The sequence below is a fragment of the Schistocerca americana genome, unplaced genomic scaffold, assembly GCF_021461395.2.
Source record: "Schistocerca americana isolate TAMUIC-IGC-003095 unplaced genomic scaffold, iqSchAmer2.1 HiC_scaffold_241, whole genome shotgun sequence".
NCBI lineage: Eukaryota > Metazoa > Arthropoda > Insecta > Orthoptera > Acrididae > Schistocerca > Schistocerca americana.
The window spans coordinates 1-21,458 of NW_025725952.1; the positions used below are offsets into that span (position 1 = coordinate 1).

The 21,458-nt window shown below is 54.7% G+C and overlaps 52 non-coding genes across 52 annotated transcripts; 42 read left to right on the forward strand and 10 right to left on the reverse strand.

The window, feature by feature from the left end:
* Positions 1 to 241: 241 nt before the first annotated feature.
* On the forward strand, positions 242 to 312 carry Trnag-gcc. Its single transcript has one exon. It is a non-coding gene; the product is annotated as a tRNA-Gly (tRNA).
* A 293-nt stretch (positions 313 to 605) lies between these two features.
* Positions 606 to 678, forward strand: Trnam-cau. The gene has a single exon. It is a non-coding gene; the product is annotated as a tRNA-Met (tRNA).
* A 281-nt stretch (positions 679 to 959) lies between these two features.
* Trnae-uuc lies at positions 960 to 1,031 on the forward strand. Its single transcript has one exon. It is a non-coding gene; the product is annotated as a tRNA-Glu (tRNA).
* Positions 1,032 to 1,229: 198 nt separating this feature from the next.
* Trnai-aau lies at positions 1,230 to 1,303 on the forward strand. Its single transcript has one exon. It is a non-coding gene; the product is annotated as a tRNA-Ile (tRNA).
* Positions 1,304 to 1,889: 586 nt separating this feature from the next.
* Trnag-ucc lies at positions 1,890 to 1,961 on the reverse strand. The gene has a single exon. It is a non-coding gene; the product is annotated as a tRNA-Gly (tRNA).
* A 341-nt stretch (positions 1,962 to 2,302) lies between these two features.
* On the forward strand, positions 2,303 to 2,373 carry Trnag-gcc. The gene has a single exon. It is a non-coding gene; the product is annotated as a tRNA-Gly (tRNA).
* Positions 2,374 to 2,666: 293 nt separating this feature from the next.
* Trnam-cau lies at positions 2,667 to 2,739 on the forward strand. The gene has a single exon. It is a non-coding gene; the product is annotated as a tRNA-Met (tRNA).
* Positions 2,740 to 3,020: 281 nt separating this feature from the next.
* On the forward strand, positions 3,021 to 3,092 carry Trnae-uuc. Its single transcript has one exon. It is a non-coding gene; the product is annotated as a tRNA-Glu (tRNA).
* Positions 3,093 to 3,290: 198 nt separating this feature from the next.
* Positions 3,291 to 3,364, forward strand: Trnai-aau. The gene has a single exon. It is a non-coding gene; the product is annotated as a tRNA-Ile (tRNA).
* A 577-nt stretch (positions 3,365 to 3,941) lies between these two features.
* On the reverse strand, positions 3,942 to 4,013 carry Trnag-ucc. The gene has a single exon. It is a non-coding gene; the product is annotated as a tRNA-Gly (tRNA).
* Positions 4,014 to 4,354: 341 nt separating this feature from the next.
* Positions 4,355 to 4,425, forward strand: Trnag-gcc. Its single transcript has one exon. It is a non-coding gene; the product is annotated as a tRNA-Gly (tRNA).
* Positions 4,426 to 4,718: 293 nt separating this feature from the next.
* Positions 4,719 to 4,791, forward strand: Trnam-cau. The gene has a single exon. It is a non-coding gene; the product is annotated as a tRNA-Met (tRNA).
* Positions 4,792 to 5,072: 281 nt separating this feature from the next.
* On the forward strand, positions 5,073 to 5,144 carry Trnae-uuc. Its single transcript has one exon. It is a non-coding gene; the product is annotated as a tRNA-Glu (tRNA).
* Positions 5,145 to 5,342: 198 nt separating this feature from the next.
* On the forward strand, positions 5,343 to 5,416 carry Trnai-aau. Its single transcript has one exon. It is a non-coding gene; the product is annotated as a tRNA-Ile (tRNA).
* A 576-nt stretch (positions 5,417 to 5,992) lies between these two features.
* Positions 5,993 to 6,064, reverse strand: Trnag-ucc. The gene has a single exon. It is a non-coding gene; the product is annotated as a tRNA-Gly (tRNA).
* Positions 6,065 to 6,405: 341 nt separating this feature from the next.
* Positions 6,406 to 6,476, forward strand: Trnag-gcc. Its single transcript has one exon. It is a non-coding gene; the product is annotated as a tRNA-Gly (tRNA).
* Positions 6,477 to 6,769: 293 nt separating this feature from the next.
* Trnam-cau lies at positions 6,770 to 6,842 on the forward strand. Its single transcript has one exon. It is a non-coding gene; the product is annotated as a tRNA-Met (tRNA).
* A 281-nt stretch (positions 6,843 to 7,123) lies between these two features.
* Positions 7,124 to 7,195, forward strand: Trnae-uuc. The gene has a single exon. It is a non-coding gene; the product is annotated as a tRNA-Glu (tRNA).
* A 198-nt stretch (positions 7,196 to 7,393) lies between these two features.
* Positions 7,394 to 7,467, forward strand: Trnai-aau. The gene has a single exon. It is a non-coding gene; the product is annotated as a tRNA-Ile (tRNA).
* Positions 7,468 to 8,053: 586 nt separating this feature from the next.
* Positions 8,054 to 8,125, reverse strand: Trnag-ucc. Its single transcript has one exon. It is a non-coding gene; the product is annotated as a tRNA-Gly (tRNA).
* Positions 8,126 to 8,466: 341 nt separating this feature from the next.
* On the forward strand, positions 8,467 to 8,537 carry Trnag-gcc. Its single transcript has one exon. It is a non-coding gene; the product is annotated as a tRNA-Gly (tRNA).
* A 293-nt stretch (positions 8,538 to 8,830) lies between these two features.
* Positions 8,831 to 8,903, forward strand: Trnam-cau. The gene has a single exon. It is a non-coding gene; the product is annotated as a tRNA-Met (tRNA).
* Positions 8,904 to 9,184: 281 nt separating this feature from the next.
* On the forward strand, positions 9,185 to 9,256 carry Trnae-uuc. The gene has a single exon. It is a non-coding gene; the product is annotated as a tRNA-Glu (tRNA).
* Positions 9,257 to 9,454: 198 nt separating this feature from the next.
* On the forward strand, positions 9,455 to 9,528 carry Trnai-aau. Its single transcript has one exon. It is a non-coding gene; the product is annotated as a tRNA-Ile (tRNA).
* A 578-nt stretch (positions 9,529 to 10,106) lies between these two features.
* Positions 10,107 to 10,178, reverse strand: Trnag-ucc. Its single transcript has one exon. It is a non-coding gene; the product is annotated as a tRNA-Gly (tRNA).
* Positions 10,179 to 10,519: 341 nt separating this feature from the next.
* Trnag-gcc lies at positions 10,520 to 10,590 on the forward strand. The gene has a single exon. It is a non-coding gene; the product is annotated as a tRNA-Gly (tRNA).
* Positions 10,591 to 10,883: 293 nt separating this feature from the next.
* Positions 10,884 to 10,956, forward strand: Trnam-cau. The gene has a single exon. It is a non-coding gene; the product is annotated as a tRNA-Met (tRNA).
* A 281-nt stretch (positions 10,957 to 11,237) lies between these two features.
* On the forward strand, positions 11,238 to 11,309 carry Trnae-uuc. The gene has a single exon. It is a non-coding gene; the product is annotated as a tRNA-Glu (tRNA).
* A 198-nt stretch (positions 11,310 to 11,507) lies between these two features.
* On the forward strand, positions 11,508 to 11,581 carry Trnai-aau. Its single transcript has one exon. It is a non-coding gene; the product is annotated as a tRNA-Ile (tRNA).
* Positions 11,582 to 12,161: 580 nt separating this feature from the next.
* On the reverse strand, positions 12,162 to 12,233 carry Trnag-ucc. Its single transcript has one exon. It is a non-coding gene; the product is annotated as a tRNA-Gly (tRNA).
* Positions 12,234 to 12,574: 341 nt separating this feature from the next.
* Positions 12,575 to 12,645, forward strand: Trnag-gcc. The gene has a single exon. It is a non-coding gene; the product is annotated as a tRNA-Gly (tRNA).
* A 293-nt stretch (positions 12,646 to 12,938) lies between these two features.
* On the forward strand, positions 12,939 to 13,011 carry Trnam-cau. Its single transcript has one exon. It is a non-coding gene; the product is annotated as a tRNA-Met (tRNA).
* A 281-nt stretch (positions 13,012 to 13,292) lies between these two features.
* On the forward strand, positions 13,293 to 13,364 carry Trnae-uuc. Its single transcript has one exon. It is a non-coding gene; the product is annotated as a tRNA-Glu (tRNA).
* Positions 13,365 to 13,562: 198 nt separating this feature from the next.
* Positions 13,563 to 13,636, forward strand: Trnai-aau. The gene has a single exon. It is a non-coding gene; the product is annotated as a tRNA-Ile (tRNA).
* A 586-nt stretch (positions 13,637 to 14,222) lies between these two features.
* Trnag-ucc lies at positions 14,223 to 14,294 on the reverse strand. The gene has a single exon. It is a non-coding gene; the product is annotated as a tRNA-Gly (tRNA).
* Positions 14,295 to 14,635: 341 nt separating this feature from the next.
* Trnag-gcc lies at positions 14,636 to 14,706 on the forward strand. The gene has a single exon. It is a non-coding gene; the product is annotated as a tRNA-Gly (tRNA).
* A 293-nt stretch (positions 14,707 to 14,999) lies between these two features.
* Trnam-cau lies at positions 15,000 to 15,072 on the forward strand. The gene has a single exon. It is a non-coding gene; the product is annotated as a tRNA-Met (tRNA).
* Positions 15,073 to 15,353: 281 nt separating this feature from the next.
* On the forward strand, positions 15,354 to 15,425 carry Trnae-uuc. Its single transcript has one exon. It is a non-coding gene; the product is annotated as a tRNA-Glu (tRNA).
* A 198-nt stretch (positions 15,426 to 15,623) lies between these two features.
* On the forward strand, positions 15,624 to 15,697 carry Trnai-aau. Its single transcript has one exon. It is a non-coding gene; the product is annotated as a tRNA-Ile (tRNA).
* A 578-nt stretch (positions 15,698 to 16,275) lies between these two features.
* On the reverse strand, positions 16,276 to 16,347 carry Trnag-ucc. Its single transcript has one exon. It is a non-coding gene; the product is annotated as a tRNA-Gly (tRNA).
* A 341-nt stretch (positions 16,348 to 16,688) lies between these two features.
* Positions 16,689 to 16,759, forward strand: Trnag-gcc. Its single transcript has one exon. It is a non-coding gene; the product is annotated as a tRNA-Gly (tRNA).
* Positions 16,760 to 17,052: 293 nt separating this feature from the next.
* Trnam-cau lies at positions 17,053 to 17,125 on the forward strand. The gene has a single exon. It is a non-coding gene; the product is annotated as a tRNA-Met (tRNA).
* A 281-nt stretch (positions 17,126 to 17,406) lies between these two features.
* On the forward strand, positions 17,407 to 17,478 carry Trnae-uuc. The gene has a single exon. It is a non-coding gene; the product is annotated as a tRNA-Glu (tRNA).
* A 198-nt stretch (positions 17,479 to 17,676) lies between these two features.
* On the forward strand, positions 17,677 to 17,750 carry Trnai-aau. Its single transcript has one exon. It is a non-coding gene; the product is annotated as a tRNA-Ile (tRNA).
* A 585-nt stretch (positions 17,751 to 18,335) lies between these two features.
* Trnag-ucc lies at positions 18,336 to 18,407 on the reverse strand. Its single transcript has one exon. It is a non-coding gene; the product is annotated as a tRNA-Gly (tRNA).
* A 341-nt stretch (positions 18,408 to 18,748) lies between these two features.
* Trnag-gcc lies at positions 18,749 to 18,819 on the forward strand. The gene has a single exon. It is a non-coding gene; the product is annotated as a tRNA-Gly (tRNA).
* A 293-nt stretch (positions 18,820 to 19,112) lies between these two features.
* Positions 19,113 to 19,185, forward strand: Trnam-cau. Its single transcript has one exon. It is a non-coding gene; the product is annotated as a tRNA-Met (tRNA).
* Positions 19,186 to 19,466: 281 nt separating this feature from the next.
* On the forward strand, positions 19,467 to 19,538 carry Trnae-uuc. Its single transcript has one exon. It is a non-coding gene; the product is annotated as a tRNA-Glu (tRNA).
* A 198-nt stretch (positions 19,539 to 19,736) lies between these two features.
* Positions 19,737 to 19,810, forward strand: Trnai-aau. Its single transcript has one exon. It is a non-coding gene; the product is annotated as a tRNA-Ile (tRNA).
* Positions 19,811 to 20,396: 586 nt separating this feature from the next.
* Positions 20,397 to 20,468, reverse strand: Trnag-ucc. Its single transcript has one exon. It is a non-coding gene; the product is annotated as a tRNA-Gly (tRNA).
* A 341-nt stretch (positions 20,469 to 20,809) lies between these two features.
* On the forward strand, positions 20,810 to 20,880 carry Trnag-gcc. The gene has a single exon. It is a non-coding gene; the product is annotated as a tRNA-Gly (tRNA).
* Positions 20,881 to 21,173: 293 nt separating this feature from the next.
* Trnam-cau lies at positions 21,174 to 21,246 on the forward strand. The gene has a single exon. It is a non-coding gene; the product is annotated as a tRNA-Met (tRNA).
* The last annotated feature ends 212 nt before the right edge of the window (positions 21,247 to 21,458 follow it).

The following is a 21,458-nucleotide window of genomic DNA, read 5'->3' on the forward strand; positions in this document are numbered from 1 at the left end:
GAGCACATCCAGACGCATTCGGACAGCGTATCCGCGCACATTTCGCATCCTTTGGCAAGAGTCGGCGCCGGCGGCGCAAGAGTACGCAGAGGACCGCGTTCTGGCGGCATCTTTAAGCAGTGCAGTGCAGGATTCAGCGTCTGCAGCATCTTCTCCACAGAATGCTACGGCGCTTGACGGCAGTCCCACTTTCCCTTGAGACATCTGCTCGGGAAGCAGCGTGAAGGTACCGCTGGCCCGAGCATCGGTGGTTCAGTGGTAGAATGCTCGCCTGCCACGCGGGCGGCCCGGGTTCGATTCCCGGCCGATGCATCATTTTGTTTTTTCTCCGGTAGGGGTGCTGCGTGTCTTTCGCACTCGAACTGCGTGAGCCATGAGAATGAACCGCGGGATTCCGTGTGGAAAGAACCAATCATGCAGCGCGGACGACTGCTCGTTTGGACTCCTGCGTGCTATTGTACATACTGGCGTCGGCCTAGCATCGCAAGTTGCCTGCCGCGCCGTGAATGCACGTGTAGCAACAGAAAAAATGAGCCAGGGAGTGCAGACTCTCTACCACTTGTATTCGGTACTTACCAAGATTCCAGAAGGTCTAACGATCGCCTGCCTCGGTAGCGCAGTAGGCAGCGCGTAAGTCTCATAATCTTAAGGTCGTGAGTTCGATCCTCACCCGGGGCATCTAATTTTCTGTGACTGAAGGTGGTGCTGTTGCTAGGGCGCCAACTTATTTCTTGTTTGTTATCCGCAACGTTTCAACGCTTCAGCGGGAAAATGTTTACTTCCTGTTATTGCTACATACAGCTTCCCTATTCCTCTTCTCCCAGCAGAGCATGAAGCCAAAAGCATTGCTCTGCGACGTTTGAGGTGCGCGCCTTGCCAGTCAGTATGTGCAAAGATGCTCGCAAAGAGAGCGACAATGCGACAAGCGACCGTACGAACGGTCGAATGAAACGGCCGCATCCGGTGTGGTCTAGTGGCTAGGATACCTGGCTTTCACCCAGGAGGCCCGGGTTCGATTCCCGGTACCGGAACGGAATTTTTTCCACACGAATCGTGACAAGTTTGAGCTGTCCGAGCGGCCGTTTCCCGTCCTGCTCGCAATATAGCTACTGTTTCGTGACCGTCAGCAGAATATAGACTAGGGAAGCAGACACACGACGACCATAGGAATGGTGTATGGCTTCATGCCACCTGATTCCAGCGTAGGGCTGAGCAACTGCATCTGCCGAGGCCCGTTAGCTCAGTTGGTTAGAGCGTCGTGCTAATAACGCGAAGGTCGTGGGTTCGATCCCCCCACGGGCCACTTCTCTTTTACTACTGCGAAAAGGCAGCGCCGATTTCAGCTGGCGAGTGTGATGACCAAATGATCATCACCCTGCGTGGAAGTTGACAGAGGATCCGAACCCGACTCGTCGGGAAGCACTACAGCATTCACTCGGCAATGGCCATAATATCTTGAATACACTGGTTAGAGAAAATGAAAGAAAATGTCCGATTGCCGATGCGTAACAACTTTGGCCCTTGTCAGTACTTGGGCGGGTGAGCGCATGGGAACACAGGGCAGTATTGGCAGTTTTACTTCCTATTTTTGTTTCTCCTTTGTTTTCGGAGCTACAGCCCGATTCGGCCAGGGAGACGCCACCGTGAAATGAAGGGGGCGTGCTGTGTGTCCATCGCCTCGCCTCGCCTCTCCTTACCTCTCTCAGTCGTTTCTCGTGCTTGTCGTTTTGATATAGGCCGATTTGAGAGCGTCAGCTCTCGCGTCAGCTGAGCAAAGTCGAGACAAGTCGAGACACACTAAGGGCTGGTATGCAGCGAGTAAGAGGGCGAAAAAACAATAGTTTAAGAGCGCGTGGCAAAAGTACTCATACGCGAAATTAAAAGCCTGCTGCGGTGGCCGGGAATCGAACCCGGATCAACTGCTTGGAAGGCAACTATGCTGACCATTACACCACCACCGCACAAGCGAGCGCCCCGCCACCGCGCTGAGTCGGCTTCCCGCCTGTCGGCAGCGGCCGAAGGTGATCGTACCCGGCAGGCGCATTTCGAGGCAGGCTAGGGGAGCACATCCAGACGCATTCGGACAGCGTATCCGCGCACATTTCGCATCCTTTGGCAAGAGTCGGCGCCGGCGGCGCAAGAGTACGCAGAGGACCGCGTTCTGGCGGCATCTTTAAGCAGTGCAGTGCAGGATTCAGCGTCTGCAGCATCTTCTCCACAGAATGCTACGGCGCTTGACGGCAGTCCCACTTTCCCTTGAGACATCTGCTCGGGAAGCAGCGTGAAGGTACCGCTGGCCCGAGCATCGGTGGTTCAGTGGTAGAATGCTCGCCTGCCACGCGGGCGGCCCGGGTTCGATTCCCGGCCGATGCATCATTTTGTTTTTTCTCCGGTAGGGGTGCTGCGTGTCTTTCGCACTCGAACTGCGTGAGCCATGAGAATGAACCGCGGGATTCCGTGTGGAAAGAACCAATCATGCAGCGCGGACGACTGCTCGTTTGGACTCCTGCGTGCTATTGTACATACTGGCGTCGGCCTAGCATCGCAAGTTGCCTGCCGCGCCGTGAATGCACGTGTAGCAACAGAAAAAATGAGCCAGGGAGTGCAGACTCTCTACCACTTGTATTCGGTACTTACCAAGATTCCAGAAGGTCTAACGATCGCCTGCCTCGGTAGCGCAGTAGGCAGCGCGTAAGTCTCATAATCTTAAGGTCGTGAGTTCGATCCTCACCCGGGGCATCTAATTTTCTGTGACTGAAGGTGGTGCTGTTGCTAGGGCGCCAACTTATTTCTTGTTTGTTATCCGCAACGTTTCAACGCTTCAGCGGGAAAATGTTTACTTCCTGTTATTGCTACATACAGCTTCCCTATTCCTCTTCTCCCAGCAGAGCATGAAGCCAAAAGCATTGCTCTGCGACGTTTGAGGTGCGCGCCTTGCCAGTCAGTATGTGCAAAGATGCTCGCAAAGAGAGCGACAATGCGACAAGCGACCGTACGAACGGTCGAATGAAACGGCCGCATCCGGTGTGGTCTAGTGGCTAGGATACCTGGCTTTCACCCAGGAGGCCCGGGTTCGATTCCCGGTACCGGAACGGAATTTTTTCCACACGAATCGTGACAAGTTTGAGCTGTCCGAGCGGCCGTTTCCCGTCCTGCTCGCAATATAGCTACTGTTTCGTGACCGTCAGCAGAATATAGACTAGGGAAGCAGACACACGACGACCATAGGAATGGTGTATGGCTTCATGCCACCTGATTCCAGCGTAGGGCTGAGCAACTGCATCTGCCGAGGCCCGTTAGCTCAGTTGGTTAGAGCGTCGTGCTAATAACGCGAAGGTCGTGGGTTCGATCCCCCCACGGGCCACTTCTCTTTTACTACTGCGAAAAGGCAGCGCCGATTTCAGCTGGCGAGTGTGATGACCAAATGATCATCACCCTGCGTGGAAGTTGACAGAGGATCCGAACCCGACTCGTCGGGAAGCACTACAGCATTCACTCGGCAATGGCCATAATATCTTGAATACACTGGTTAGAGAAAATGTTCCGATTGCCGATGCGTAACAACTTTGGCCCTTGTCAGTACTTGGGCGGGTGAGCGCATGGGAACACAGGGCAGTATTGGCAGTTTTACTTCCTATTTTTGTTTCTCCTTTGTTTTCGGAGCTACAGCCCGATTCGGCCAGGGAGACGCCACCGTGAAATGAAGGGGGCGTGCTGTGTGTCCATCGCCTCGCCTCGCCTCTCCTTACCTCTCTCAGTCGTTTCTCGTGCTTGTCGTTTTGATATAGGCCGATTTGAGAGCGTCAGCTCTCGCGTCAGCTGAGCAAAGTCGAGACAAGTCGAGACACACTAAGGGCTGGTATGCAGCGAGTAAGAGGGCGAAAAAACAATAGTTTAAGAGCGCGTGGCAAAAGTACTCATACGCGAAATTAAAAGCCTGCTGCGGTGGCCGGGAATCGAACCCGGATCAACTGCTTGGAAGGCAACTATGCTGACCATTACACCACCACCGCACAAGCGAGCGCCCCGCCACCGCGCTGAGTCGGCTTCCCGCCTGTCGGCAGCGGCCGAAGGTGATCGTACCCGGCAGGCGCATTTCGAGGCAGGCTAGGGGAGCACATCCAGACGCATTCGGACAGCGTATCCGCGCACATTTCGCATCCTTTGGCAAGAGTCGGCGCCGGCGGCGCAAGAGTACGCAGAGGACCGCGTTCTGGCGGCATCTTTAAGCAGTGCAGTGCAGGATTCAGCGTCTGCAGCATCTTCTCCACAGAATGCTACGGCGCTTGACGGCAGTCCCACTTTCCCTTGAGACATCTGCTCGGGAAGCAGCGTGAAGGTACCGCTGGCCCGAGCATCGGTGGTTCAGTGGTAGAATGCTCGCCTGCCACGCGGGCGGCCCGGGTTCGATTCCCGGCCGATGCATCATTTTGTTTTTTCTCCGGTAGGGGTGCTGCGTGTCTTTCGCACTCGAACTGCGTGAGCCATGAGAATGAACCGCGGGATTCCGTGTGGAAAGAACCAATCATGCAGCGCGGACGACTGCTCGTTTGGACTCCTGCGTGCTATTGTACATACTGGCGTCGGCCTAGCATCGCAAGTTGCCTGCCGCGCCGTGAATGCACGTGTAGCAACAGAAAAAATGAGCCAGGGAGTGCAGACTCTCTACCACTTGTATTCGGTACTTACCAAGATTCCAGAAGGTCTAACGATCGCCTGCCTCGGTAGCGCAGTAGGCAGCGCGTAAGTCTCATAATCTTAAGGTCGTGAGTTCGATCCTCACCCGGGGCATCTAATTTTCTGTGACTGAAGGTGGTGCTGTTGCTAGGGCGCCAACTTATTTCTTGTTTGTTATCCGCAACGTTTCAACGCTTCAGCGGGAAAATGTTTACTTCCTGTTATTGCTACATACAGCTTCCCTATTCCTCTTCTCCCAGCAGAGCATGAAGCCAAAAGCATTGCTCTGCGACGTTTGAGGTGCGCGCCTTGCCAGTCAGTATGTGCAAAGATGCTCGCAAAGAGAGCGACAATGCGACAAGCGACCGTACGAACGGTCGAATGAAACGGCCGCATCCGGTGTGGTCTAGTGGCTAGGATACCTGGCTTTCACCCAGGAGGCCCGGGTTCGATTCCCGGTACCGGAACGGAATTTTTTCCACACGAATCGTGACAAGTTTGAGCTGTCCGAGCGGCCGTTTCCCGTCCTGCTCGCAATATAGCTACTGTTTCGTGACCGTCAGCAGAATATAGACTAGGGAAGCAGACACACGACGACCATAGGAATGGTGTATGGCTTCATGCCACCTGATTCCAGCGTAGGGCTGAGCAACTGCATCTGCCGAGGCCCGTTAGCTCAGTTGGTTAGAGCGTCGTGCTAATAACGCGAAGGTCGTGGGTTCGATCCCCCCACGGGCCACTTCTCTTTTACTACTGCGAAAAGGCAGCGCCGATTTCAGCTGGCGAGTGTGATGACCAAATGATCATCACCCTGCGTGGAAGTTGACAGAGGATCCGAACCCGACTCGTCGGGAAGCACTACAGCATTCACTCGGCAATGGCCATAATATCTTGAATACACTGGTTAGAGAAAATGTCCGATTGCCGATGCGTAACAACTTTGGCCCTTGTCAGTACTTGGGCGGGTGAGCGCATGGGAACACAGGGCAGTATTGGCAGTTTTACTTCCTATTTTTGTTTCTCCTTTGTTTTCGGAGCTACAGCCCGATTCGGCCAGGGAGACGCCACCGTGAAATGAAGGGGGCGTGCTGTGTGTCCATCGCCTCGCCTCGCCTCTCCTTACCTCTCTCAGTCGTTTCTCGTGCTTGTCGTTTTGATATAGGCCGATTTGAGAGCGTCAGCTCTCGCGTCAGCTGAGCAAAGTCGAGACAAGTCGAGACACACTAAGGGCTGGTATGCAGCGAGTAAGAGGGCGAAAAAACAATAGTTTAAGAGCGCGTGGCAAAAGTACTCATACGCGAAATTAAAAGCCTGCTGCGGTGGCCGGGAATCGAACCCGGATCAACTGCTTGGAAGGCAACTATGCTGACCATTACACCACCACCGCACAAGCGAGCGCCCCGCCACCGCGCTGAGTCGGCTTCCCGCCTGTCGGCAGCGGCCGAAGGTGATCGTACCCGGCAGGCGCATTTCGAGGCAGGCTAGGGGAGCACATCCAGACGCATTCGGACAGCGTATCCGCGCACATTTCGCATCCTTTGGCAAGAGTCGGCGCCGGCGGCGCAAGAGTACGCAGAGGACCGCGTTCTGGCGGCATCTTTAAGCAGTGCAGTGCAGGATTCAGCGTCTGCAGCATCTTCTCCACAGAATGCTACGGCGCTTGACGGCAGTCCCACTTTCCCTTGAGACATCTGCTCGGGAAGCAGCGTGAAGGTACCGCTGGCCCGAGCATCGGTGGTTCAGTGGTAGAATGCTCGCCTGCCACGCGGGCGGCCCGGGTTCGATTCCCGGCCGATGCATCATTTTGTTTTTTCTCCGGTAGGGGTGCTGCGTGTCTTTCGCACTCGAACTGCGTGAGCCATGAGAATGAACCGCGGGATTCCGTGTGGAAAGAACCAATCATGCAGCGCGGACGACTGCTCGTTTGGACTCCTGCGTGCTATTGTACATACTGGCGTCGGCCTAGCATCGCAAGTTGCCTGCCGCGCCGTGAATGCACGTGTAGCAACAGAAAAAATGAGCCAGGGAGTGCAGACTCTCTACCACTTGTATTCGGTACTTACCAAGATTCCAGAAGGTCTAACGATCGCCTGCCTCGGTAGCGCAGTAGGCAGCGCGTAAGTCTCATAATCTTAAGGTCGTGAGTTCGATCCTCACCCGGGGCATCTAATTTTCTGTGACTGAAGGTGGTGCTGTTGCTAGGGCGCCAACTTATTTCTTGTTTGTTATCCGCAACGTTTCAACGCTTCAGCGGGAAAATGTTTACTTCCTGTTATTGCTACATACAGCTTCCCTATTCCTCTTCTCCCAGCAGAGCATGAAGCCAAAAGCATTGCTCTGCGACGTTTGAGGTGCGCGCCTTGCCAGTCAGTATGTGCAAAGATGCTCGCAAAGAGAGCGACAATGCGACAAGCGACCGTACGAACGGTCGAATGAAACGGCCGCATCCGGTGTGGTCTAGTGGCTAGGATACCTGGCTTTCACCCAGGAGGCCCGGGTTCGATTCCCGGTACCGGAACGGAATTTTTTCCACACGAATCGTGACAAGTTTGAGCTGTCCGAGCGGCCGTTTCCCGTCCTGCTCGCAATATAGCTACTGTTTCGTGACCGTCAGCAGAATATAGACTAGGGAAGCAGACACACGACGACCATAGGAATGGTGTATGGCTTCATGCCACCTGATTCCAGCGTAGGGCTGAGCAACTGCATCTGCCGAGGCCCGTTAGCTCAGTTGGTTAGAGCGTCGTGCTAATAACGCGAAGGTCGTGGGTTCGATCCCCCCACGGGCCACTTCTCTTTTACTACTGCGAAAAGGCAGCGCCGATTTCAGCTGGCGAGTGTGATGACCAAATGATCATCACCCTGCGTGGAAGTTGACAGAGGATCCGAACCCGACTCGTCGGGAAGCACTACAGCATTCACTCGGCAATGGCCATAATATCTTGAATACACTGGTTAGAGAAAATGAAAGAAATGTCCGATTGCCGATGCGTAACAAACTTTGGCCCTTGTCAGTACTTGGGCGGGTGAGCGCATGGGAACACAGGGCAGTATTGGCAGTTTTACTTCCTATTTTTGTTTCTCCTTTGTTTTCGGAGCTACAGCCCGATTCGGCCAGGGAGACGCCACCGTGAAATGAAGGGGGCGTGCTGTGTGTCCATCGCCTCGCCTCGCCTCTCCTTACCTCTCTCAGTCGTTTCTCGTGCTTGTCGTTTTGATATAGGCCGATTTGAGAGCGTCAGCTCTCGCGTCAGCTGAGCAAAGTCGAGACAAGTCGAGACACACTAAGGGCTGGTATGCAGCGAGTAAGAGGGCGAAAAAACAATAGTTTAAGAGCGCGTGGCAAAAGTACTCATACGCGAAATTAAAAGCCTGCTGCGGTGGCCGGGAATCGAACCCGGATCAACTGCTTGGAAGGCAACTATGCTGACCATTACACCACCACCGCACAAGCGAGCGCCCCGCCACCGCGCTGAGTCGGCTTCCCGCCTGTCGGCAGCGGCCGAAGGTGATCGTACCCGGCAGGCGCATTTCGAGGCAGGCTAGGGGAGCACATCCAGACGCATTCGGACAGCGTATCCGCGCACATTTCGCATCCTTTGGCAAGAGTCGGCGCCGGCGGCGCAAGAGTACGCAGAGGACCGCGTTCTGGCGGCATCTTTAAGCAGTGCAGTGCAGGATTCAGCGTCTGCAGCATCTTCTCCACAGAATGCTACGGCGCTTGACGGCAGTCCCACTTTCCCTTGAGACATCTGCTCGGGAAGCAGCGTGAAGGTACCGCTGGCCCGAGCATCGGTGGTTCAGTGGTAGAATGCTCGCCTGCCACGCGGGCGGCCCGGGTTCGATTCCCGGCCGATGCATCATTTTGTTTTTTCTCCGGTAGGGGTGCTGCGTGTCTTTCGCACTCGAACTGCGTGAGCCATGAGAATGAACCGCGGGATTCCGTGTGGAAAGAACCAATCATGCAGCGCGGACGACTGCTCGTTTGGACTCCTGCGTGCTATTGTACATACTGGCGTCGGCCTAGCATCGCAAGTTGCCTGCCGCGCCGTGAATGCACGTGTAGCAACAGAAAAAATGAGCCAGGGAGTGCAGACTCTCTACCACTTGTATTCGGTACTTACCAAGATTCCAGAAGGTCTAACGATCGCCTGCCTCGGTAGCGCAGTAGGCAGCGCGTAAGTCTCATAATCTTAAGGTCGTGAGTTCGATCCTCACCCGGGGCATCTAATTTTCTGTGACTGAAGGTGGTGCTGTTGCTAGGGCGCCAACTTATTTCTTGTTTGTTATCCGCAACGTTTCAACGCTTCAGCGGGAAAATGTTTACTTCCTGTTATTGCTACATACAGCTTCCCTATTCCTCTTCTCCCAGCAGAGCATGAAGCCAAAAGCATTGCTCTGCGACGTTTGAGGTGCGCGCCTTGCCAGTCAGTATGTGCAAAGATGCTCGCAAAGAGAGCGACAATGCGACAAGCGACCGTACGAACGGTCGAATGAAACGGCCGCATCCGGTGTGGTCTAGTGGCTAGGATACCTGGCTTTCACCCAGGAGGCCCGGGTTCGATTCCCGGTACCGGAACGGAATTTTTTCCACACGAATCGTGACAAGTTTGAGCTGTCCGAGCGGCCGTTTCCCGTCCTGCTCGCAATATAGCTACTGTTTCGTGACCGTCAGCAGAATATAGACTAGGGAAGCAGACACACGACGACCATAGGAATGGTGTATGGCTTCATGCCACCTGATTCCAGCGTAGGGCTGAGCAACTGCATCTGCCGAGGCCCGTTAGCTCAGTTGGTTAGAGCGTCGTGCTAATAACGCGAAGGTCGTGGGTTCGATCCCCCCACGGGCCACTTCTCTTTTACTACTGCGAAAAGGCAGCGCCGATTTCAGCTGGCGAGTGTGATGACCAAATGATCATCACCCTGCGTGGAAGTTGACAGAGGATCCGAACCCGACTCGTCGGGAAGCACTACAGCATTCACTCGGCAATGGCCATAATATCTTGAATACACTGGTTAGAGAGAAAATGTCCGATTGCCGATGCGTAACAACTTTGGCCCTTGTCAGTACTTGGGCGGGTGAGCGCATGGGAACACAGGGCAGTATTGGCAGTTTTACTTCCTATTTTTGTTTCTCCTTTGTTTTCGGAGCTACAGCCCGATTCGGCCAGGGAGACGCCACCGTGAAATGAAGGGGGCGTGCTGTGTGTCCATCGCCTCGCCTCGCCTCTCCTTACCTCTCTCAGTCGTTTCTCGTGCTTGTCGTTTTGATATAGGCCGATTTGAGAGCGTCAGCTCTCGCGTCAGCTGAGCAAAGTCGAGACAAGTCGAGACACACTAAGGGCTGGTATGCAGCGAGTAAGAGGGCGAAAAAACAATAGTTTAAGAGCGCGTGGCAAAAGTACTCATACGCGAAATTAAAAGCCTGCTGCGGTGGCCGGGAATCGAACCCGGATCAACTGCTTGGAAGGCAACTATGCTGACCATTACACCACCACCGCACAAGCGAGCGCCCCGCCACCGCGCTGAGTCGGCTTCCCGCCTGTCGGCAGCGGCCGAAGGTGATCGTACCCGGCAGGCGCATTTCGAGGCAGGCTAGGGGAGCACATCCAGACGCATTCGGACAGCGTATCCGCGCACATTTCGCATCCTTTGGCAAGAGTCGGCGCCGGCGGCGCAAGAGTACGCAGAGGACCGCGTTCTGGCGGCATCTTTAAGCAGTGCAGTGCAGGATTCAGCGTCTGCAGCATCTTCTCCACAGAATGCTACGGCGCTTGACGGCAGTCCCACTTTCCCTTGAGACATCTGCTCGGGAAGCAGCGTGAAGGTACCGCTGGCCCGAGCATCGGTGGTTCAGTGGTAGAATGCTCGCCTGCCACGCGGGCGGCCCGGGTTCGATTCCCGGCCGATGCATCATTTTGTTTTTTCTCCGGTAGGGGTGCTGCGTGTCTTTCGCACTCGAACTGCGTGAGCCATGAGAATGAACCGCGGGATTCCGTGTGGAAAGAACCAATCATGCAGCGCGGACGACTGCTCGTTTGGACTCCTGCGTGCTATTGTACATACTGGCGTCGGCCTAGCATCGCAAGTTGCCTGCCGCGCCGTGAATGCACGTGTAGCAACAGAAAAAATGAGCCAGGGAGTGCAGACTCTCTACCACTTGTATTCGGTACTTACCAAGATTCCAGAAGGTCTAACGATCGCCTGCCTCGGTAGCGCAGTAGGCAGCGCGTAAGTCTCATAATCTTAAGGTCGTGAGTTCGATCCTCACCCGGGGCATCTAATTTTCTGTGACTGAAGGTGGTGCTGTTGCTAGGGCGCCAACTTATTTCTTGTTTGTTATCCGCAACGTTTCAACGCTTCAGCGGGAAAATGTTTACTTCCTGTTATTGCTACATACAGCTTCCCTATTCCTCTTCTCCCAGCAGAGCATGAAGCCAAAAGCATTGCTCTGCGACGTTTGAGGTGCGCGCCTTGCCAGTCAGTATGTGCAAAGATGCTCGCAAAGAGAGCGACAATGCGACAAGCGACCGTACGAACGGTCGAATGAAACGGCCGCATCCGGTGTGGTCTAGTGGCTAGGATACCTGGCTTTCACCCAGGAGGCCCGGGTTCGATTCCCGGTACCGGAACGGAATTTTTTCCACACGAATCGTGACAAGTTTGAGCTGTCCGAGCGGCCGTTTCCCGTCCTGCTCGCAATATAGCTACTGTTTCGTGACCGTCAGCAGAATATAGACTAGGGAAGCAGACACACGACGACCATAGGAATGGTGTATGGCTTCATGCCACCTGATTCCAGCGTAGGGCTGAGCAACTGCATCTGCCGAGGCCCGTTAGCTCAGTTGGTTAGAGCGTCGTGCTAATAACGCGAAGGTCGTGGGTTCGATCCCCCCACGGGCCACTTCTCTTTTACTACTGCGAAAAGGCAGCGCCGATTTCAGCTGGCGAGTGTGATGACCAAATGATCATCACCCTGCGTGGAAGTTGACAGAGGATCCGAACCCGACTCGTCGGGAAGCACTACAGCATTCACTCGGCAATGGCCATAATATCTTGAATACACTGGTTAGAGAAAATGAATGTCCGATTGCCGATGCGTAACAACTTTGGCCCTTGTCAGTACTTGGGCGGGTGAGCGCATGGGAACACAGGGCAGTATTGGCAGTTTTACTTCCTATTTTTGTTTCTCCTTTGTTTTCGGAGCTACAGCCCGATTCGGCCAGGGAGACGCCACCGTGAAATGAAGGGGGCGTGCTGTGTGTCCATCGCCTCGCCTCGCCTCTCCTTACCTCTCTCAGTCGTTTCTCGTGCTTGTCGTTTTGATATAGGCCGATTTGAGAGCGTCAGCTCTCGCGTCAGCTGAGCAAAGTCGAGACAAGTCGAGACACACTAAGGGCTGGTATGCAGCGAGTAAGAGGGCGAAAAAACAATAGTTTAAGAGCGCGTGGCAAAAGTACTCATACGCGAAATTAAAAGCCTGCTGCGGTGGCCGGGAATCGAACCCGGATCAACTGCTTGGAAGGCAACTATGCTGACCATTACACCACCACCGCACAAGCGAGCGCCCCGCCACCGCGCTGAGTCGGCTTCCCGCCTGTCGGCAGCGGCCGAAGGTGATCGTACCCGGCAGGCGCATTTCGAGGCAGGCTAGGGGAGCACATCCAGACGCATTCGGACAGCGTATCCGCGCACATTTCGCATCCTTTGGCAAGAGTCGGCGCCGGCGGCGCAAGAGTACGCAGAGGACCGCGTTCTGGCGGCATCTTTAAGCAGTGCAGTGCAGGATTCAGCGTCTGCAGCATCTTCTCCACAGAATGCTACGGCGCTTGACGGCAGTCCCACTTTCCCTTGAGACATCTGCTCGGGAAGCAGCGTGAAGGTACCGCTGGCCCGAGCATCGGTGGTTCAGTGGTAGAATGCTCGCCTGCCACGCGGGCGGCCCGGGTTCGATTCCCGGCCGATGCATCATTTTGTTTTTTCTCCGGTAGGGGTGCTGCGTGTCTTTCGCACTCGAACTGCGTGAGCCATGAGAATGAACCGCGGGATTCCGTGTGGAAAGAACCAATCATGCAGCGCGGACGACTGCTCGTTTGGACTCCTGCGTGCTATTGTACATACTGGCGTCGGCCTAGCATCGCAAGTTGCCTGCCGCGCCGTGAATGCACGTGTAGCAACAGAAAAAATGAGCCAGGGAGTGCAGACTCTCTACCACTTGTATTCGGTACTTACCAAGATTCCAGAAGGTCTAACGATCGCCTGCCTCGGTAGCGCAGTAGGCAGCGCGTAAGTCTCATAATCTTAAGGTCGTGAGTTCGATCCTCACCCGGGGCATCTAATTTTCTGTGACTGAAGGTGGTGCTGTTGCTAGGGCGCCAACTTATTTCTTGTTTGTTATCCGCAACGTTTCAACGCTTCAGCGGGAAAATGTTTACTTCCTGTTATTGCTACATACAGCTTCCCTATTCCTCTTCTCCCAGCAGAGCATGAAGCCAAAAGCATTGCTCTGCGACGTTTGAGGTGCGCGCCTTGCCAGTCAGTATGTGCAAAGATGCTCGCAAAGAGAGCGACAATGCGACAAGCGACCGTACGAACGGTCGAATGAAACGGCCGCATCCGGTGTGGTCTAGTGGCTAGGATACCTGGCTTTCACCCAGGAGGCCCGGGTTCGATTCCCGGTACCGGAACGGAATTTTTTCCACACGAATCGTGACAAGTTTGAGCTGTCCGAGCGGCCGTTTCCCGTCCTGCTCGCAATATAGCTACTGTTTCGTGACCGTCAGCAGAATATAGACTAGGGAAGCAGACACACGACGACCATAGGAATGGTGTATGGCTTCATGCCACCTGATTCCAGCGTAGGGCTGAGCAACTGCATCTGCCGAGGCCCGTTAGCTCAGTTGGTTAGAGCGTCGTGCTAATAACGCGAAGGTCGTGGGTTCGATCCCCCCACGGGCCACTTCTCTTTTACTACTGCGAAAAGGCAGCGCCGATTTCAGCTGGCGAGTGTGATGACCAAATGATCATCACCCTGCGTGGAAGTTGACAGAGGATCCGAACCCGACTCGTCGGGAAGCACTACAGCATTCACTCGGCAATGGCCATAATATCTTGAATACACTGGTTAGAGAAAATGAAAGAAAATGTCCGATTGCCGATGCGTAACAACTTTGGCCCTTGTCAGTACTTGGGCGGGTGAGCGCATGGGAACACAGGGCAGTATTGGCAGTTTTACTTCCTATTTTTGTTTCTCCTTTGTTTTCGGAGCTACAGCCCGATTCGGCCAGGGAGACGCCACCGTGAAATGAAGGGGGCGTGCTGTGTGTCCATCGCCTCGCCTCGCCTCTCCTTACCTCTCTCAGTCGTTTCTCGTGCTTGTCGTTTTGATATAGGCCGATTTGAGAGCGTCAGCTCTCGCGTCAGCTGAGCAAAGTCGAGACAAGTCGAGACACACTAAGGGCTGGTATGCAGCGAGTAAGAGGGCGAAAAAACAATAGTTTAAGAGCGCGTGGCAAAAGTACTCATACGCGAAATTAAAAGCCTGCTGCGGTGGCCGGGAATCGAACCCGGATCAACTGCTTGGAAGGCAACTATGCTGACCATTACACCACCACCGCACAAGCGAGCGCCCCGCCACCGCGCTGAGTCGGCTTCCCGCCTGTCGGCAGCGGCCGAAGGTGATCGTACCCGGCAGGCGCATTTCGAGGCAGGCTAGGGGAGCACATCCAGACGCATTCGGACAGCGTATCCGCGCACATTTCGCATCCTTTGGCAAGAGTCGGCGCCGGCGGCGCAAGAGTACGCAGAGGACCGCGTTCTGGCGGCATCTTTAAGCAGTGCAGTGCAGGATTCAGCGTCTGCAGCATCTTCTCCACAGAATGCTACGGCGCTTGACGGCAGTCCCACTTTCCCTTGAGACATCTGCTCGGGAAGCAGCGTGAAGGTACCGCTGGCCCGAGCATCGGTGGTTCAGTGGTAGAATGCTCGCCTGCCACGCGGGCGGCCCGGGTTCGATTCCCGGCCGATGCATCATTTTGTTTTTTCTCCGGTAGGGGTGCTGCGTGTCTTTCGCACTCGAACTGCGTGAGCCATGAGAATGAACCGCGGGATTCCGTGTGGAAAGAACCAATCATGCAGCGCGGACGACTGCTCGTTTGGACTCCTGCGTGCTATTGTACATACTGGCGTCGGCCTAGCATCGCAAGTTGCCTGCCGCGCCGTGAATGCACGTGTAGCAACAGAAAAAATGAGCCAGGGAGTGCAGACTCTCTACCACTTGTATTCGGTACTTACCAAGATTCCAGAAGGTCTAACGATCGCCTGCCTCGGTAGCGCAGTAGGCAGCGCGTAAGTCTCATAATCTTAAGGTCGTGAGTTCGATCCTCACCCGGGGCATCTAATTTTCTGTGACTGAAGGTGGTGCTGTTGCTAGGGCGCCAACTTATTTCTTGTTTGTTATCCGCAACGTTTCAACGCTTCAGCGGGAAAATGTTTACTTCCTGTTATTGCTACATACAGCTTCCCTATTCCTCTTCTCCCAGCAGAGCATGAAGCCAAAAGCATTGCTCTGCGACGTTTGAGGTGCGCGCCTTGCCAGTCAGTATGTGCAAAGATGCTCGCAAAGAGAGCGACAATGCGACAAGCGACCGTACGAACGGTCGAATGAAACGGCCGCATCCGGTGTGGTCTAGTGGCTAGGATACCTGGCTTTCACCCAGGAGGCCCGGGTTCGATTCCCGGTACCGGAACGGAATTTTTTCCACACGAATCGTGACAAGTTTGAGCTGTCCGAGCGGCCGTTTCCCGTCCTGCTCGCAATATAGCTACTGTTTCGTGACCGTCAGCAGAATATAGACTAGGGAAGCAGACACACGACGACCATAGGAATGGTGTATGGCTTCATGCCACCTGATTCCAGCGTAGGGCTGAGCAACTGCATCTGCCGAGGCCCGTTAGCTCAGTTGGTTAGAGCGTCGTGCTAATAACGCGAAGGTCGTGGGTTCGATCCCCCCACGGGCCACTTCTCTTTTACTACTGCGAAAAGGCAGCGCCGATTTCAGCTGGCGAGTGTGATGACCAAATGATCATCACCCTGCGTGGAAGTTGACAGAGGATCCGAACCCGACTCGTCGGGAAGCACTACAGCATTCACTCGGCAATGGCCATAATATCTTGAATACACTGGTTAGAGAGAAAATGTCCGATTGCCGATGCGTAACAACTTTGGCCCTTGTCAGTACTTGGGCGGGTGAGCGCATGGGAACACAGGGCAGTATTGGCAGTTTTACTTCCTATTTTTGTTTCTCCTTTGTTTTCGGAGCTACAGCCCGATTCGGCCAGGGAGACGCCACCGTGAAATGAAGGGGGCGTGCTGTGTGTCCATCGCCTCGCCTCGCCTCTCCTTACCTCTCTCAGTCGTTTCTCGTGCTTGTCGTTTTGATATAGGCCGATTTGAGAGCGTCAGCTCTCGCGTCAGCTGAGCAAAGTCGAGACAAGTCGAGACACACTAAGGGCTGGTATGCAGCGAGTAAGAGGGCGAAAAAACAATAGTTTAAGAGCGCGTGGCAAAAGTACTCATACGCGAAATTAAAAGCCTGCTGCGGTGGCCGGGAATCGAACCCGGATCAACTGCTTGGAAGGCAACTATGCTGACCATTACACCACCACCGCACAAGCGAGCGCCCCGCCACCGCGCTGAGTCGGCTTCCCGCCTGTCGGCAGCGGCCGAAGGTGATCGTACCCGGCAGGCGCATTTCGAGGCAGGCTAGGGGAGCACATCCAGACGCATTCGGACAGCGTATCCGCGCACATTTCGCATCCTTTGGCAAGAGTCGGCGCCGGCGGCGCAAGAGTACGCAGAGGACCGCGTTCTGGCGGCATCTTTAAGCAGTGCAGTGCAGGATTCAGCGTCTGCAGCATCTTCTCCACAGAATGCTACGGCGCTTGACGGCAGTCCCACTTTCCCTTGAGACATCTGCTCGGGAAGCAGCGTGAAGGTACCGCTGGCCCGAGCATCGGTGGTTCAGTGGTAGAATGCTCGCCTGCCACGCGGGCGGCCCGGGTTCGATTCCCGGCCGATGCATCATTTTGTTTTTTCTCCGGTAGGGGTGCTGCGTGTCTTTCGCACTCGAACTGCGTGAGCCATGAGAATGAACCGCGGGATTCCGTGTGGAAAGAACCAATCATGCAGCGCGGACGACTGCTCGTTTGGACTCCTGCGTGCTATTGTACATACTGGCGTCGGCCTAGCATCGCAAGTTGCCTGCCGCGCCGTGAATGCACGTGTAGCAACAGAAAAAATGAGCCAGGGAGTGCAGACTCTCTACCACTTGTATTCGGTACTTACCAAGATTCCAGAAGGTCTAACGATCGCCTGCCTCGGTAGCGCAGTAGGCAGCGCGTAAGTCTCATAATCTTAAGGTCGTGAGTTCGATCCTCACCCGGGGCATCTAATTTTCTGTGACTGAAGGTGGTGCTGTTGCTAGGGCGCCAACTTATTTCTTGTTTGTTATCCGCAACGTTTCAACGCTTCAGCGGGAAAATGTTTACTTCCTGTTATTGCTACATACAGCTTCCCTATTCCTCTTCTCCCAGCAGAGCATGAAGCCAAAAGCATTGCTCTGCGACGTTTGAGGTGCGCGCCTTGCCAGTCAGTATGTGCAAAGATGCTCGCAAAGAGAGCGACAATGCGACAAGCGACCGTACGAACGGTCGAATGAAACGGCCGCATCCGGTGTGGTCTAGTGGCTAGGATACCTGGCTTTCACCCAGGAGGCCCGGGTTCGATTCCCGGTACCGGAACGGAATTTTTTCCACACGAATCGTGACAAGTTTGAGCTGTCCGAGCGGCCGTTTCCCGTCCTGCTCGCAATATAGCTACTGTTTCGTGACCGTCAGCAGAATATAGACTAGGGAAGCAGACACACGACGACCATAGGAATGGTGTATGGCTTCATGCCACCTGATTCCAGCGTAGGGCTGAGCAACTGCATCTGCCGAGGCCCGTTAGCTCAGTTGGTTAGAGCGTCGTGCTAATAACGCGAAGGTCGTGGGTTCGATCCCCCCACGGGCCACTTCTCTTTTACTACTGCGAAAAGGCAGCGCCGATTTCAGCTGGCGAGTGTGATGACCAAATGATCATCACCCTGCGTGGAAGTTGACAGAGGATCCGAACCCGACTCGTCGGGAAGCACTACAGCATTCACTCGGCAATGGCCATAATATCTTGAATACACTGGTTAGAGAAAATGAAGAAAATGTCCGATTGCCGATGCGTAACAACTTTGGCCCTTGTCAGTACTTGGGCGGGTGAGCGCATGGGAACACAGGGCAGTATTGGCAGTTTTACTTCCTATTTTTGTTTCTCCTTTGTTTTCGGAGCTACAGCCCGATTCGGCCAGGGAGACGCCACCGTGAAATGAAGGGGGCGTGCTGTGTGTCCATCGCCTCGCCTCGCCTCTCCTTACCTCTCTCAGTCGTTTCTCGTGCTTGTCGTTTTGATATAGGCCGATTTGAGAGCGTCAGCTCTCGCGTCAGCTGAGCAAAGTCGAGACAAGTCGAGACACACTAAGGGCTGGTATGCAGCGAGTAAGAGGGCGAAAAAACAATAGTTTAAGAGCGCGTGGCAAAAGTACTCATACGCGAAATTAAAAGCCTGCTGCGGTGGCCGGGAATCGAACCCGGATCAACTGCTTGGAAGGCAACTATGCTGACCATTACACCACCACCGCACAAGCGAGCGCCCCGCCACCGCGCTGAGTCGGCTTCCCGCCTGTCGGCAGCGGCCGAAGGTGATCGTACCCGGCAGGCGCATTTCGAGGCAGGCTAGGGGAGCACATCCAGACGCATTCGGACAGCGTATCCGCGCACATTTCGCATCCTTTGGCAAGAGTCGGCGCCGGCGGCGCAAGAGTACGCAGAGGACCGCGTTCTGGCGGCATCTTTAAGCAGTGCAGTGCAGGATTCAGCGTCTGCAGCATCTTCTCCACAGAATGCTACGGCGCTTGACGGCAGTCCCACTTTCCCTTGAGACATCTGCTCGGGAAGCAGCGTGAAGGTACCGCTGGCCCGAGCATCGGTGGTTCAGTGGTAGAATGCTCGCCTGCCACGCGGGCGGCCCGGGTTCGATTCCCGGCCGATGCATCATTTTGTTTTTTCTCCGGTAGGGGTGCTGCGTGTCTTTCGCACTCGAACTGCGTGAGCCATGAGAATGAACCGCGGGATTCCGTGTGGAAAGAACCAATCATGCAGCGCGGACGACTGCTCGTTTGGACTCCTGCGTGCTATTGTACATACTGGCGTCGGCCTAGCATCGCAAGTTGCCTGCCGCGCCGTGAATGCACGTGTAGCAACAGAAAAAATGAGCCAGGGAGTGCAGACTCTCTACCACTTGTATTCGGTACTTACCAAGATTCCAGAAGGTCTAACGATCGCCTGCCTCGGTAGCGCAGTAGGCAGCGCGTAAGTCTCATAATCTTAAGGTCGTGAGTTCGATCCTCACCCGGGGCATCTAATTTTCTGTGACTGAAGGTGGTGCTGTTGCTAGGGCGCCAACTTATTTCTTGTTTGTTATCCGCAACGTTTCAACGCTTCAGCGGGAAAATGTTTACTTCCTGTTATTGCTACATACAGCTTCCCTATTCCTCTTCTCCCAGCAGAGCATGAAGCCAAAAGCATTGCTCTGCGACGTTTGAGGTGCGCGCCTTGCCAGTCAGTATGTGCAAAGATGCTCGCAAAGAGAGCGACAATGCGACAAGCGACCGTACGAACGGTCGAATGAAACGGCCGCATCCGGTGTGGTCTAGTGGCTAGGATACCTGGCTTTCACCCAGGAGGCCCGGGTTCGATTCCCGGTACCGGAACGGAATTTTTTCCACACGAATCGTGACAAGTTTGAGCTGTCCGAGCGGCCGTTTCCCGTCCTGCTCGCAATATAGCTACTGTTTCGTGACCGTCAGCAGAATATAGACTAGGGAAGCAGACACACGACGACCATAGGAATGGTGTATGGCTTCATGCCACCTGATTCCAGCGTAGGGCTGAGCAACTGCATCTGCCGAGGCCCGTTAGCTCAGTTGGTTAGAGCGTCGTGCTAATAACGCGAAGGTCGTGGGTTCGATCCCCCCACGGGCCACTTCTCTTTTACTACTGCGAAAAGGCAGCGCCGATTTCAGCTGGCGAGTGTGATGACCAAATGATCATCACCCTGCGTGGAAGTTGACAGAGGATCCGAACCCGACTCGTCGGGAAGCACTACAGCATTCACTCGGCAATGGCCATAATATCTTGAATACACTGGTTAGAGAAAATGAAAGAAAATGTCCGATTGCCGATGCGTAACAACTTTGGCCCTTGTCAGTACTTGGGCGGGTGAGCGCATGGGAACACAGGGCAGTATTGGCAGTTTTACTTCCTATTTTTGTTTCTCCTTTGTTTTCGGAGCTACAGCCCGATTCGGCCAGGGAGACGCCACCGTGAAATGAAGGGGGCGTGCTGTGTGTCCATCGCCTCGCCTCGCCTCTCCTTACCTCTCTCAGTCGTTTCTCGTGCTTGTCGTTTTGATATAGGCCGATTTGAGAGCGTCAGCTCTCGCGTCAGCTGAGCAAAGTCGAGACAAGTCGAGACACACTAAGGGCTGGTATGCAGCGAGTAAGAGGGCGAAAAAACAATAGTTTAAGAGCGCGTGGCAAAAGTACTCATACGCGAAATTAAAAGCCTGCTGCGGTGGCCGGGAATCGAACCCGGATCAACTGCTTGGAAGGCAACTATGCTGACCATTACACCACCACCGCACAAGCGAGCGCCCCGCCACCGCGCTGAGTCGGCTTCCCGCCTGTCGGCAGCGGCCGAAGGTGATCGTACCCGGCAGGCGCATTTCGAGGCAGGCTAGGGGAGCACATCCAGACGCATTCGGACAGCGTATCCGCGCACATTTCGCATCCTTTGGCAAGAGTCGGCGCCGGCGGCGCAAGAGTACGCAGAGGACCGCGTTCTGGCGGCATCTTTAAGCAGTGCAGTGCAGGATTCAGCGTCTGCAGCATCTTCTCCACAGAATGCTACGGCGCTTGACGGCAGTCCCACTTTCCCTTGAGACATCTGCTCGGGAAGCAGCGTGAAGGTACCGCTGGCCCGAGCATCGGTGGTTCAGTGGTAGAATGCTCGCCTGCCACGCGGGCGGCCCGGGTTCGATTCCCGGCCGATGCATCATTTTGTTTTTTCTCCGGTAGGGGTGCTGCGTGTCTTTCGCACTCGAACTGCGTGAGCCATGAGAATGAACCGCGGGATTCCGTGTGGAAAGAACCAATCATGCAGCGCGGACGACTGCTCGTTTGGACTCCTGCGTGCTATTGTACATACTGGCGTCGGCCTAGCATCGCAAGTTGCCTGCCGCGCCGTGAATGCACGTGTAGCAACAGAAAAAATGAGCCAGGGAGTGCAGACTCTCTACCACTTGTATTCGGTACTTACCAAGATTCCAGAAGGTCTAACGATCGCCTGCCTCGGTAGCGCAGTAGGCAGCGCGTAAGTCTCATAATCTTAAGGTCGTGAGTTCGATCCTCACCCGGGGCATCTAATTTTCTGTGACTGAAGGTGGTGCTGTTGCTAGGGCGCCAACTTATTTCTTGTTTGTTATCCGCAACGTTTCAACGCTTCAGCGGGAAAATGTTTACTTCCTGTTATTGCTACATACAGCTTCCCTATTCCTCTTCTCCCAGCAGAGCATGAAGCCAAAAGCATTGCTCTGCGACGTTTGAGGTGCGCGCCTTGCCAGTCAGTATGTG